The 12,739-nt window shown below is 38.1% G+C and overlaps 1 protein-coding gene across 3 annotated transcripts in view; it reads left to right on the forward strand.

Annotated features, from left to right (window-relative positions):
- The window catches only part of RASSF7 (Ras association domain family member 7), a 91,020-nt gene that overhangs the window by 34,007 nt on the left and 44,274 nt on the right, over positions 1–12,739 (forward strand). The window contains exon 1 of one of the 3 annotated variants that reach the window (XM_014063357.2): positions 14–347. The exons of 1 other annotated variant lie outside the window; for it this stretch is intronic. The gene's annotated coding sequence lies outside the window, so the exon portion shown is untranslated. Of the gene's footprint in view, positions 1–13; positions 348–12,739 lie in introns of those variants that run through there. One more of the 3 variants, XM_014063350.2, reaches the window with a different exon arrangement.

Below are 12,739 nucleotides of genomic sequence, written 5' to 3' on the forward strand. Positions count from 1 at the left end.
GGAAGGCGGGGCTCACCGAGCAGACGAAGAGAAGAACTCTTCTTGCCCGGACCGGTTGTGGCGAGCCGAGGCTGCAGGTTGCGGGGCAGAGGAGGAAAAGCCGATCGCTCCGGTGCCGAGTCGCTACTCCGCCTTGAAGGAGGCGCGCAACCAACTTGCAACTGGCGGGGGGACTCCCTCTCGGCGGAAAAGAAGCAGGAAAGAAACGCCAAGTATCTCTCGCCTAGTACAGCGGAGCCTGTGACCTTGCGTAGTGGAGGAGAGTGGACGTTCCGAGAGAGCGAGGAGGAGGCGAGGAAAGAAGCCGCGCAAGGAAGAGGATCTGCTTTGCTGAAGGATTCGTCCAGGTGAGGACCTGAAGTGCTACGAACAAATAGATCGCGAAGTCTCGTTTTCCCTTTTTATTTCGCCAGGTCTGCATATATATATTTTGTCCTTACTTTTGTAGTCCCAAACTCCTGGGTTTGTAATCCGGAACACGCACCTGTGAATTAAAATCCTTGGAAGTCAATGCGGACTTCCATCTAAGTAGGATAGCAGGGGACTGCGCTTTATCTCCAAGGTCTTCTCAAGGGACCCGCGAAGTAGAATTTGGACTCGCCTTTTCTTAGCCCGATAACCTTTCTCCTTCCCATGCCTTTCAATACAGGGTCGGACTCCTTGCAGTTTAACAGACCTGACTTCCGGGATAGGCTTGCCCTTCCACAAGTTAGGGTTCAGCTAGTTAACAAATTAAAGCTTTTTAATTTTTATTGTTATTATTATTATTATTTTGTCGTCCCTTTCTGAGGGAGGGTGGGGCCACTTGGCAATCTGCCTCTCTCCTAAGTCCTCTATGAGTGGCTTAGCCTGTTCTTCCTGCTTCATTCTCTCCCCCCCTCTCCCCCTTGTCAAGAGTTGCAGATCCTGGTAATTTTAGCGAATATTTTTGGAGGGCAGAGTCGCTTTTCTGTCATTATTGTTTGTTGGCATTTTAGATTATTATATAGCAACATATGACATCAGGTTATCTGGCGTTCCTCTTGCATTATTTGACAATAGTGTGAGGTTTTCTCTCAATCAAAATCTTGAGGGGGAAAAACTAAATTATTGAAAGTAAATTATTGAAATTAAAGGATGAGTGTAGCAATGAAAATTTTAACCTCATACACAACCAGCTGAGGTTCAAATTGTGTGTGTGTACACACACAAACACACATTGTACATACATACACCTTGCTACCCTTGATTTGTAAGCATGTGGCCTCTTCCTTGAACTCTTCCATTTAGATATTTGGCCCAGCCTATCCCTAAAGGCTTAAGAGCATGTATCAACAGCTATTGTAACCTAGTATGTAGAAGCATGTGAATTGAAATTTTTAATAAACACAAACATGCATAGCACCAGGGTCTAAAATTACAATTCTATGTACTTTCCCCCCAAGTAAAATAGTTATACTGATAGTAGCATTTTTTTTACCCCCTCTGCCTTTGAAAGTGCCAGGTTTTAGAGATACAATTACTTGTTTGTTTTGGCTCAAATTTCTCTAAATTAGAAATATTTTATTGTTATCTTTCAGTACTCGGCAAGAGATTGGTAAATGATGAAATGAGTGGGCCCAGGTGGCACCAGCAGTGCAGCAAACTTAGCTTTCATGGTGCTAATATATTTGCTCTCACCCTGGCAACATGATTTCAGTCTTCCCATGGCTCCATCTAGAAGTTAAGGAGATGAAGAAAATAAGCTTTTTATTATGTAACTTTATACAGTTCTTAGCATTAACCGAATCTCTTTGCAACCAGTGCAGAAATGCCAGTTGCTTTCTACTTGCTCTGATTTGTAGACATGAAAAATTGCCTGTCAATGCAAACAATGTATCTTTTAGGTGCTGGCAAATTCTATAGTATCTGTCATTTCAGTTTGGAGTTGATCTGCTTCTTATTTCTGTCTGCATTTTTCCTAATGTAGCACTATACCCTTTTCAACTTTTTGTAGGATATATGCTACATTTTAGAAATTACTGTGTGTATCTTCTTTTAAGATTTTCCATGTCAGAAAACTATCCTAAGTATTGGAGGCCTAAGTCATTTTGCTGTATGTTATGCAGATCTGGCTGTTCACTTAGGATTTGTCTATATTTGCCTGTTTTCTTATTTTCTATAGTGATATTCCATATTAGGTAACACTTGAATCATGTGCCTGAGGACTGAAATTATCTAAACTCTTGTTTCCAAATTCCTGTTACTGACATTAATTGTAATCTTATTCAAGTTGATCGTCCTCTTTTAAAGAAAAGTTAAACTAATAATGAACATCATCAGGATTACTCTAAATTGCTCAGATTTACTGGGTTCTAATTATAATCAGCCTGACAGAAGCAATGTTACTGTTGCTAAGGAATATTTTTGGTCAGTGAAAGACAGTGCAAGATGTAGCAGTGGATATTAAATACAAATACAATTCTGTGATTCATTTTTTGGTACAAAGACAAGATATTGTAGTGCAAAGGGATGTGGTTCATGTTGTTGGCCCTGTTCTGTCTAAATCATACTCTAAGCCGCAGTGGTTTGTTGCTGTAAAGCAACTTTCCCACTGTATGAACTACAGTAGATGGATTTGCAGAAATACTAAGCTAAAACCAACTATTGCTTAGCATAGTATAGAAATAAGCACATTCTTAAGATTACTTTCACACTATCACTTTATTGTTATATACATCCAGAGGGAGTACTGTATTGATATCCAAAGCATCACTGTCTTTGGGATAATATTATTATAAAACAAAAGTAATTAAAATATATTTTATAACCAAAAATAAGCTGGAGGAGTAGGTTTCGTTTTCTTCTTTAAAGACAACATTTTGGTAAAAGCTAGAATTAGTAAAGAAGTTAATTTTATCAAGTAATATCAGACTGCTTTTTGCTTTTACAGCATGATCAGATGGCTTATCGCTAACTCCTTATCATTTAAGTAGGAACTAGACAACCTCTGACCCATTGCATCATCCTTTCAGAGATATTTACTTACTAGATTCCTCAGTGCCTTCAACAATGACACAACTTCTAATGTACTGTCTTCATTGGAAAAGTTGGTATATATTCAGAGATCTTGAATATATCCCATGTTGAATGGTTTAGCACAGTCAAACAACACAGGAAATGTTTTATGACACTTTGTATGATGTCATAAACTGCTTTATCCTAATGTGTGGTGAAGGTGTTGGCCAGTTTGGTGTAATGGTTAAGGGCTATCTTAGAAACTATAGTAGGAGAATGTGAATTCCAATCCCATTTAGGCATGAAAAACCAGCTGGTAATTTTGAGTCAGTCACTCTGTCTCAGCCCAATCCACCTCACAGGGTTGTCGTTTCTGTAGGGAAAGTAGAAGGAGGAAAGGAGTATTTGCCATCTTGTGTTGTATCTGAAAACAAAGGATAACAATCTTACACAGATAATTTACATTTAATTTTTCTGGTTTTAAATATCAGATTCTGTATAATGGCTAATTATGCATCTTAAAGTAGATAAAGAGACAGCTAATTTTGTTGATTGGGAGTATGATTTGTAAAGTTTATAAAAGCATATGCCCACTCATTACAAAATAAATGAATATAAATGAGTTCTTTAAATTTACTTGGGTGGATTTTTTTTAAACTTCTCTGATCATTGACCAATTTTCTTATCTGATCAAATAGTTATCTTACACTTCTCAAATTGTTAGTCCAGTGTATCATCTGACATATCATATTTTGTGAATGACTGTGTTGATGCTAATAGATTGAAATTCCATCCAGAAATATTGACTGTTCTCATATATTTTTTCATTTTCTATTTCTGTGAGAAAGCCCTGTTCTATGCTTGTTATTTACATGCAGTGAATCATACATAATCTTTTCCCAGGATTCTACTATATGTGAATCACAAGCATAGACTAGGGCTTTCTCACAGCAAGCAAGGGAAAAAAGGACAATTTGCATCAGATTTTGAGTTTGAACAGTCATATTTAGAGTAATTTGCCCCTGCAGAAGAAAATTTAAATTGTTCAAAATTTGCATTTCTTGTGGAAATCTATACAAATGACAACCACAGGAGAGGACAAGTTTGGTCTGACTTGATTTTAATTGAAAATGACCCGCTTCATTTACATGTTGTTAGGATTATCCTGACAGTCAGATTTATAAATCATACTGAGGTTCAGAGTATTTAGCTTTGGTTTATGTGCTGTGTGTAACCCAGTTGTGATTTATTTAATAAACAAGTAAAACAAGTAGTTTACTGTAATATGTGACCTCAACCCGCATATCATTTGAACATAAATTAAAGTTAAGCTTATCATTAGGCAGTTGGTTCACAAAGGACATAAAGCCAGTATCTAACAAACTGCAATATAACTTAGCTGAATGTATTGATTGTCAATTTCAAATGTAAGCATTTAGAATGCTGCAATTACAAAAAAACCCACTTTTTCTAGCTTTTCTAAAAAGCTATATTTGTTAAATTAATCTTTTCACCTAATTTAAACAATAATTTTGTAGTTGTAGGGGGGGAAAGGTTTAGAAACTTTATTAATTGACTTTTATTTAAAAGATGTTATAAAGGTATAATGTTATTGGAGGATTTTTTGAAATAGCTAATGAATGCCATTATGTGGTTGTGTCTTTAAGTATGAATGATTTGAGGAAAAAGCATGTTCAAATAATTGTAGTCAAATGAGAATTGTGGTACATTAATAGTAAGATATACAAAGATTTTTGATTTAAAGTGTATAATCTAATATGAAGTATAAGTAATGACTGTGGAAGAAATGCACGAAAGCTATCTGTAACCAATCGACACGCTTTCTACAAGATGTAATGAAGGGTGATTCTTTTTTGTGTTTTTGTTCAATTAAAATAAAATAAAAATTCAAAAAACCCCAATAATTTTGTAGTTAAGGCTATGAAAATGTCTTGCAATCTTCCCCAATCTGTGTGTATATGAGACATGAAAATATTAAGCAATAACCATGCTTGTTACAGAATTTGGGGATTTAAAATCCATAAGTCTAGAAATCCTCAGGTTGGGAAAGTTTATTGCAGCAAATTTTTTTAAATGTGACTTTTCAGCACATTTTTGTCAAAAAGCTGTTTAAATGACAGCTAGATGTTGATACACATGTCCAAAAGATATTTTCAGTATTTTCTTACTACCTGGAAAGATATGATTTACCACAGGTTTTTATCTCCAGACAACTTTGTGTAATTAAAAAAAAAACACTGCAGAAAATAAAACATTTCTTCTTCAAACTTACAAATGACACCAAGCCAGAATTGAAAGATAAGATAAAATATTCAATGTTTTTGTGTATATGTTTGTGTCAGTGAGTGGCAGTAAAGATCTTTTCCCAGTGATAGCTCCTCTATTGTCTTAATAAAGGATGTTTTTGGGGGTGGGGGGAGGAAGGAAGGTCAATCTTCAAGATAATTTCTGTCTTCATCAAAATAATCTTGAAGATTGATCTTTGGGGAATAAACAGACAACTTATTTACCAGAACTTGCCTCTGGGAATGGGTGATAGTACTGGGTGTTGCCTATTAAAGACTGATACACTTCAGCTTGTAATGGAAGAGCAGTCAGATGCCATAAAGGCTTATTTGCCTGGTACAAAGTTTGCAAATGTTGGCATTAAAGGAGAAACCTATCTCTGTCCTGGAAACCAAATTCCAATTGCTAGGTTAAAGATTGAAAGCCAGGATAAACCTCTTTCAGACATAATTCCCTTTAAAACATCATTTGTTGGTGAAGAAGACAATTTTAACTTCCTTGTTTAGAGAAAAGATATATTGGCTGATGACTGAAAGCCTCTTATGGTCTTGTGTAAAAATGGGGGAAAATGAAGTTGTGATTTAATGGTTTTGATGATTAGATAGAATAGATTATTCTTAGAACCGGAATATATAAGGTTAAAATTGTACTTATCACTGCTGTGAAGAATATCAGAATCCACTTCTTTATATCTTTTTTCTTTTCTTTTTCTATTTTTCTTCAAGTTTTTTTCCCTGCAGTTTTTGTTTCTTCCTTGATTTTCTGTTTCTTTCTTTTCCCTACTTTATATTACTTTGTGTTAGGGTTTTTTATTTAGAAGTCACAGTAAAAATTATATAAAGAAATAATAAAATGTTACTTGCAGCAAGAAAGTTAAGTGCATTCATAAGATTCTGCTGAAAGGCTAATAATAGTAATATCCCAGCAATTCTAGGTGTTTATAAGCAAGATTGAGGTACAACTCAGAACAAACTAGGAGTAATAGGCTTCAGCTACAATTAATCAACTACTAATAACATTTTATTTTGTCTTAACACAGAGAGAGAAAGTAACAAAGCTGCTTTAAAAAATTCCTAGGAGAATATCAGTAGACAATGGGAAATACCTGGTGCAAAAAGAGCTATCCCTAAGGATTGAATTGGAAATTGTTTTGATTGCCCAGATAGAAAGGATACAGAAAAAAGACATATGCAGTCTGATTGGCTATGTGGAAAAATGTATCTGCTAAAGATATTTAGAACAGATCATCACTTGTAGACATTACATGCATTACTTAACAGCTTGCTAAGTTTATATTTTAGCTATTGTTTTATTGAAAGTATAAATTGATGTTCATATATACTACTAAATCATAAAGCATAATTTATATAATTCAGCATAATGTAGTGCAATATGTGAGCCCAGTTAATGATGCCAAACTGAGAAACTCAAAAAAGCAAACTAGAGTTAGCTCCATATGCTGGGAGCTATAATCCACCCTAAGGCAGATGCTCAGGGTGATATGGGGATGAAGAATAAAAGAAATAAGACATCCAAAGTAGAAAAGGTGGTAGCAGGAAGTAAGTTTAATTAGGAAGTAAAACAAACAGGATAAAAATTAACCCAGTGATAATGGAGATTAGTTTTCTACATTTTCTAAATGATTGTGTTAGTGGTTATAATGTGTTTGTACTGATTCAGGATAATTATATCAGTGTTGCTGATGTTATTGAAAATATTACCATAAAGATAAATATTTCTTTCTGTCAAGCTCAATTTCTTTCCCTCAATTTCTTTCCCTAAGAGCCAAGGTGGCGCAGTGGTTAAATGCAGCACTGCAGGCTACTGCTAGATCAGCAGGTCAGCGGTTCAAATCTCACCGGCTCAGGGTTGACTCAGCCTTCCATCCTTCCGAGGTGGGTAAAATGAGGACCCAGATTGTTGGGGGCAATATGCTGACTCTCTGTAAACCGCTTAGAGAGGCCTGAAAGGCCTATGAAGCGGTATATAAGTCTACTGCTATTGCTTTTGACTATGTGGCACATGACACATAATTTATTTGGCAATAATGTGGACAAGGTTTTGTTGTTAACCTTCTACTGGGATGCTTCTTCAACTTCTCAATCTGTTCTACAGTCCTTGGACCTCCTAACAATCAGCTAAGATTTTTTAGGTTTTATAAAAATACATTGCACACAAACTACTATAATGTTATTCAATTTAGTTCATGTTTAAGAGGAAAATTGACCAGAAATCCAGCCTGATTAGATCTAAACTGTGATGCCTAGTTAAAAAGTAAGAGTATAAGGGATGTTAGATATCGTTCACTATCATAGTAATATGGTTCTATTAAATATAATCCTTTAACTATTAAAATCATTCAAAAACTTGTGTTTTATGCTGTTTTGTGACACAAATTGTGAATATTATATTTATCCCAAAGAATGTTTAAGCCACAGTACAGAATCTTAACACTCCAAGATCATGCACGCCAATGGGTGGCAGTATAAAACATACTTAGTACAAACATACAGAAAACTATCCCAGAACTTTTGTACACTTCTTGGAAAGGATGCCGAATTTCAGTTTTAGTTACACTGTTCAATAATGGAAGATTAGCTAGGACACATACTGCAAGTCAGTTACATTGCCATTAAAATTAACTAATTTATGTCAAGGAAGATACCGACCAAAGTCTTCCTTCAAAAACGTAAGTTTGGGTCAAATGGGGAAAAAAAAAGGAATAAAAAGTTTGCACAAAAGCAATGCAAATTTGCAATAGAGAATACAGAAAAGGATTCTGATAGTACAATATACAGTTTCTTCCTTACTATCATGGCGATTTTTTTCTTCCAAGTTGGCTGAAAAATGTGTGGCTATCACAGGGGTGGGCTGCTGGAGGTTTGCAGGGGTTCAGGAGAACCTTTAGCTAATATTCTGTGCAGTTTGGAAAACCCCCAAATCCCACTCCTGGCTAGCCCTGCCCACTCCTCCCCTCCCAGGAGTCCTCACGTGGCCGGTTTTGGATGCAGATAAGTGCAGGGTGCTTGTGAAGGCTTGGGTAGGGTGAAAAATGGGCCTACCAGAAGTTCGGGAAGGCCAGAAACAGGCTCATTTCTGGCTTCCGGAGCCTGAGGAGGCCGTTTTTGCCCTCCCGGAGGCTCGAGAAAAACCTCTGGAGCCTGGGGAAGGCAAAAACAACGCCCCCGTTGTGGTGCAGAAGGCTGACTAGGCCATGCCCACCAGGGCCACGCCCACCCAGCAACCAGGCAGAGAACCCCTTGCTAAAATTTTTGAAGCCCACCCCTGTTATCCCATGAGATATTTAAGAGAATAAAACCATCTTTGCATTTCACATATCAAAACTCTTTTACTTGATGGAATTCTGCTCTGTTGTGCTGGCTTGCTATTTGAAATTATGCACTTGTAAGGTGGGGTCCCCAACCCCCAGTCCATGGAACGGCTCCAGTCTGTGGCATGCAAGAAACCAGGCCATGCAAACCAGTGAAGCCCTATCCACGGGATGCAGGCAGCACACGAAACCACACCCTCTGGTCTGCAGAAAAACACCTCTCCACAGAATTAGTTCCTGGTGCCCAAAAGTTGAGGCCACTGTTGTTGGTTGATGGCTAGTATGTTTTTTAAAAAGTCATTTTAGATTTTGTGTTGCCACCCAGCCATTTGCACTTTACATATACCGTGTTTCCCCAAAATTACAACATGTCCTGATAATAAGACCATGCCATATTTTTCCTGTGGGCAAAAATATACGCCCTCCCCCAATAATAAGCCCTCTAGACAACGCTCTCCTCCAGTGAGGCAGAGCACCACTCACCAACCTAGCGATATCCCAAAGCTGCAGGAGCGGGGGGGGGGGGGAAGGCGCTCACATTGCTTGACACCTTTGGGATACTGCTAGATTGGTGGGTGGTGCTGTGCCCAGCTGGGCAGGGCGCCACTCACCGACCCAATAATACCCCAAAGGTGCTAAGCTGCATGGCACTCTGCCTGGCTGGAAAGAGAGGTTGCATGAGGACTTGTTCTGCCTCTAGCTCACATCCCTCCCTGCTCACCATGCCCAACTCTCCCTGCAGGGCTGGGCCAGGGTGCTGGCGCTGCCCTGCTGCCGCCGCTGCCACCATACTCCAAGCATAACCGGCTTCCAAATTCCGGAGATTTGCTGCCGAGTCTTCCAGCAGCGGCTGCTCTGGGACAACGCTCTATGGTTGTGGACTGGCTGTTGGAAGACTCTTTCTGCCGTTTGCCCCTGAGGCTGTGCCCGGCTCTTTGGGCGCCCGCTCACAAGAGAGCAGCCACCCAGCAACCCCAAACCAATAAGCTCCCCCTCTCAATAATAAGGCCCAAGCAAAAAAAATTTGGGGGGGGGGAAAGAAAATAAGACCCTGTCTTATTTTCGGGACAACATGGTACTTACTTATCCACAGTGACTAATTAGTTTTAGAATTGAGTATGATGTAAATATACACATTTTCCCATGATTTGCATTTGCCAGAAAGTATTTTGTATTTTCAATCTCACATGTTTACAGCTTAGCAAGTATTAGTTTACTAATCTGTATCTTACACAGTTGTCTTGACTTGCTGATATTGCTGCACTGAAAAACATCTGTGAATTGTGGGGGTGTGAGGAAAAAAATGTGATTGTCCTCCTTTCCCTTTCTGTTTATGTGCTGTGTAGAGACTCACAAAAGCTCATCTGTAAAATGTTTAAGGACAATATAATATTATTTAATTAACGGCAAGTCTAGGTAGAACCCTGGTTGGGAAATAAAATTAACAGTGGCCTTGTTGATAGTGATCTGCTTCTCCAAAACGTCAATGCTGCTATAGTCAGATCATTTCAGTTTCATTCTAAAACATAAATACAGCATAGGAAAAAAAACCTAAATCGTTTTAATAAGTGTTACTGGTTCCACCACAAAACCGCGGTAGACTAAAGCGCGTGTGACTAAAGCGCGGTGACAAAACCGCACCGTCAAAAGCGCCCGACAACAGCGCGCCGACAGAAGCACGCTGTAACATAACCCTAAACCTAACGCTAAACCTACCCTAAACCTAACCCTAAACCTAACCCTAAACCTTACCTTAAGGTAAATCGCACTTCTGTCGGCGCGCTGTTGTCGGCGCGCTTTTGACATCGCGGTTTTAGCGCCGCGGTGTTGTCGGCGCGCTTTTGACGTTCGCGGTTATGTCCTGCCACGAGTGTTACTAGCCGTATTATACTGAATACACAATGAGAAAGTATTTTTCAGGTGACCAATAATAATTTGTCACTAGGTCATTAAAAAGTGGTTCTGTCCTCAATATTTTTCTCAGGAAATAACTGAGCTAAAGGAAAGTTGCTTTTATGCACAGCTAGAAAACACTGAGGCATTTAAATTTGTTTCATTTATTATTAACTATTATGAGTGGGATAGGAATTTATTGCAAAGCCTTGTCAAACACATGACTTCCAATATAAAGATAAAGACTTATTTAAGTTAAACTAGAGTCTTGTTCATTGTGTGATATACATTTTTCTCAGTAGCAAAACAGAAGTGGTTTGTCTTTTCCACCTTCTGGCATCTTTTTGTTGTCTCTAACTACAGATAGTACTTGACTTACAACCATTTGTTTTTGATCATTTGAAGTTAGAACGGTAGTGAAAGAAGTGACTTACAGCTGGTTTTCACATTTACAACCATTACATCAGCCCCATGGTTACATGGGTCAAAATTTGTGTGCTTGGCAGTTGGTATGTATTTATGACAATTGCACTGTTCTTCAGTCATGTGATCACCATTTGTAAGCTTCCCAGCTGGCTTTGTACAAGCAAAGTCAATGGGGCAAGGCAAATTTGCTTAATGATCGCATGATTCACTTAGCAGCTGCAGTGATTCACTTAACTGTGGTTAAAAAAAGGTTGTAGAATGAGGCACACTTCATTTAACAACGGTCTTGCTTAGCAATAGAAATGTTGGGCTCAACTGTCATACATTGAGGACTACCTACAACTTTCATCACTTAAAATCCTAGTGCCACTTGCTTAATAAATTAAAAATTAAAAAATATTTTTTTTTGTTTTACGTTTTTCCCGTCTTAATTATTTTCATACATAACTCAAATCGCAAACATACCTAACACTCTTTCTTTCAAAGAAAGAACAACTGTGTGAGGTGAGTTGGAGAGAGTGATTGGCCCAAAGTTGTGCAGCTGGCTTTCATGCCTAAAGTAGGACTAGAATTCATAATCTCCCGCTTTGTATTTATATAAATTGTATTTCAGCTCAAAGTCAATTGAATATTTATTAACATTGAACTGCTAGGTAATAATATATTGTGAAAACAATCGGCAAATCTCCTTAGAATTTTAATATCTGGATATACATGATGCAGTATCAATTTTTCTATTCACCCCATTTACGATAAGTATGAACCAGCAAGGTGCTGCATAATAATGTAGATAATGTAGTTTTAGGTTGCACCTACAGAGGGATAGTATCAAGATCACATGATACAATAGTGCTGCTTTATACTACACTGGTGAGACCTCACTTGGAATACTACATCCACTTCCGGTCACCAGGATACAAAAAAAAGATGCTGGGACCCTAGAAAGAATACAGAGAAGAGCAACAAAGTTGATAAGGGATTTAGAGGCTAAATTGTACAATGAACTGATGAAAACAAGGTATGTCTAGAGTCTAACAAAGAGAAGGACTAGGGGTGACATGATAGCCGTTTTTCAATATTTGAGGGAGTATCAGAAAAAGCGGTGGCTGACCTATTCTCCAAAGCATTTGAGGGTGGGACAAGAAGTAATGATGGACAATCATTATAAGACAGATCTTGCCTAGAACTAAGAAACTTACTGATTTCAAAAGCAATTAATCAGTGGGACTGCTTGCCTGCAGAAATTATGGGTGCTTCGTCACTGGACATTTTCATGAAGAGATTAGACAACTATTTGTCCGGAGTGGTATACGGTCTCCTGCTTGAACAGAGGGTTGGATTTGAAAGCCCCCAAGTCCCTTCCAACCTTGTTATTTTGTGTTCTGTGTTCATGACTGTAGCTTTACACTTTTTCCCCATCCTACAAATTCAACAGATCTTCATGTGCTAGTGCTGGCTATCATATGCTAATAAAAACTGGATTGCTTTTTATCACCTAATTGCAGACTGCAGCTGCTAACATTATCATCCCTGCCTTTTGTTGTGACTGAATGTTGTGACTGAATGTCCATGGCAAACAGCTTGTGATAGTAAATATACATACAGCATATTAAGGTAGTGGCAATAGTTGGAAGTAATTGGACCTGATTTGAAATAAATACTGTACACACATTACTGGCTCTGAAGGTGATGTGGAGAGACCTTGAGCTGCAGCGGAGGACATATTGGTGTATATTTCTTTTCATTTTAGAAGCTAGGTAACATTTGATCTCTGCATCAATCTTCTCACCATTGTATTTTAGTAGG

The sequence above is a fragment of the Thamnophis sirtalis genome, unplaced genomic scaffold (genome assembly GCF_051295495.1).
Source record: "Thamnophis sirtalis isolate CommonGarterSnake01/CBP01778 unplaced genomic scaffold, rThaSir2_p1.2 scaffold_1, whole genome shotgun sequence".
Lineage (NCBI taxonomy): Eukaryota > Metazoa > Chordata > Lepidosauria > Squamata > Natricidae > Thamnophis > Thamnophis sirtalis.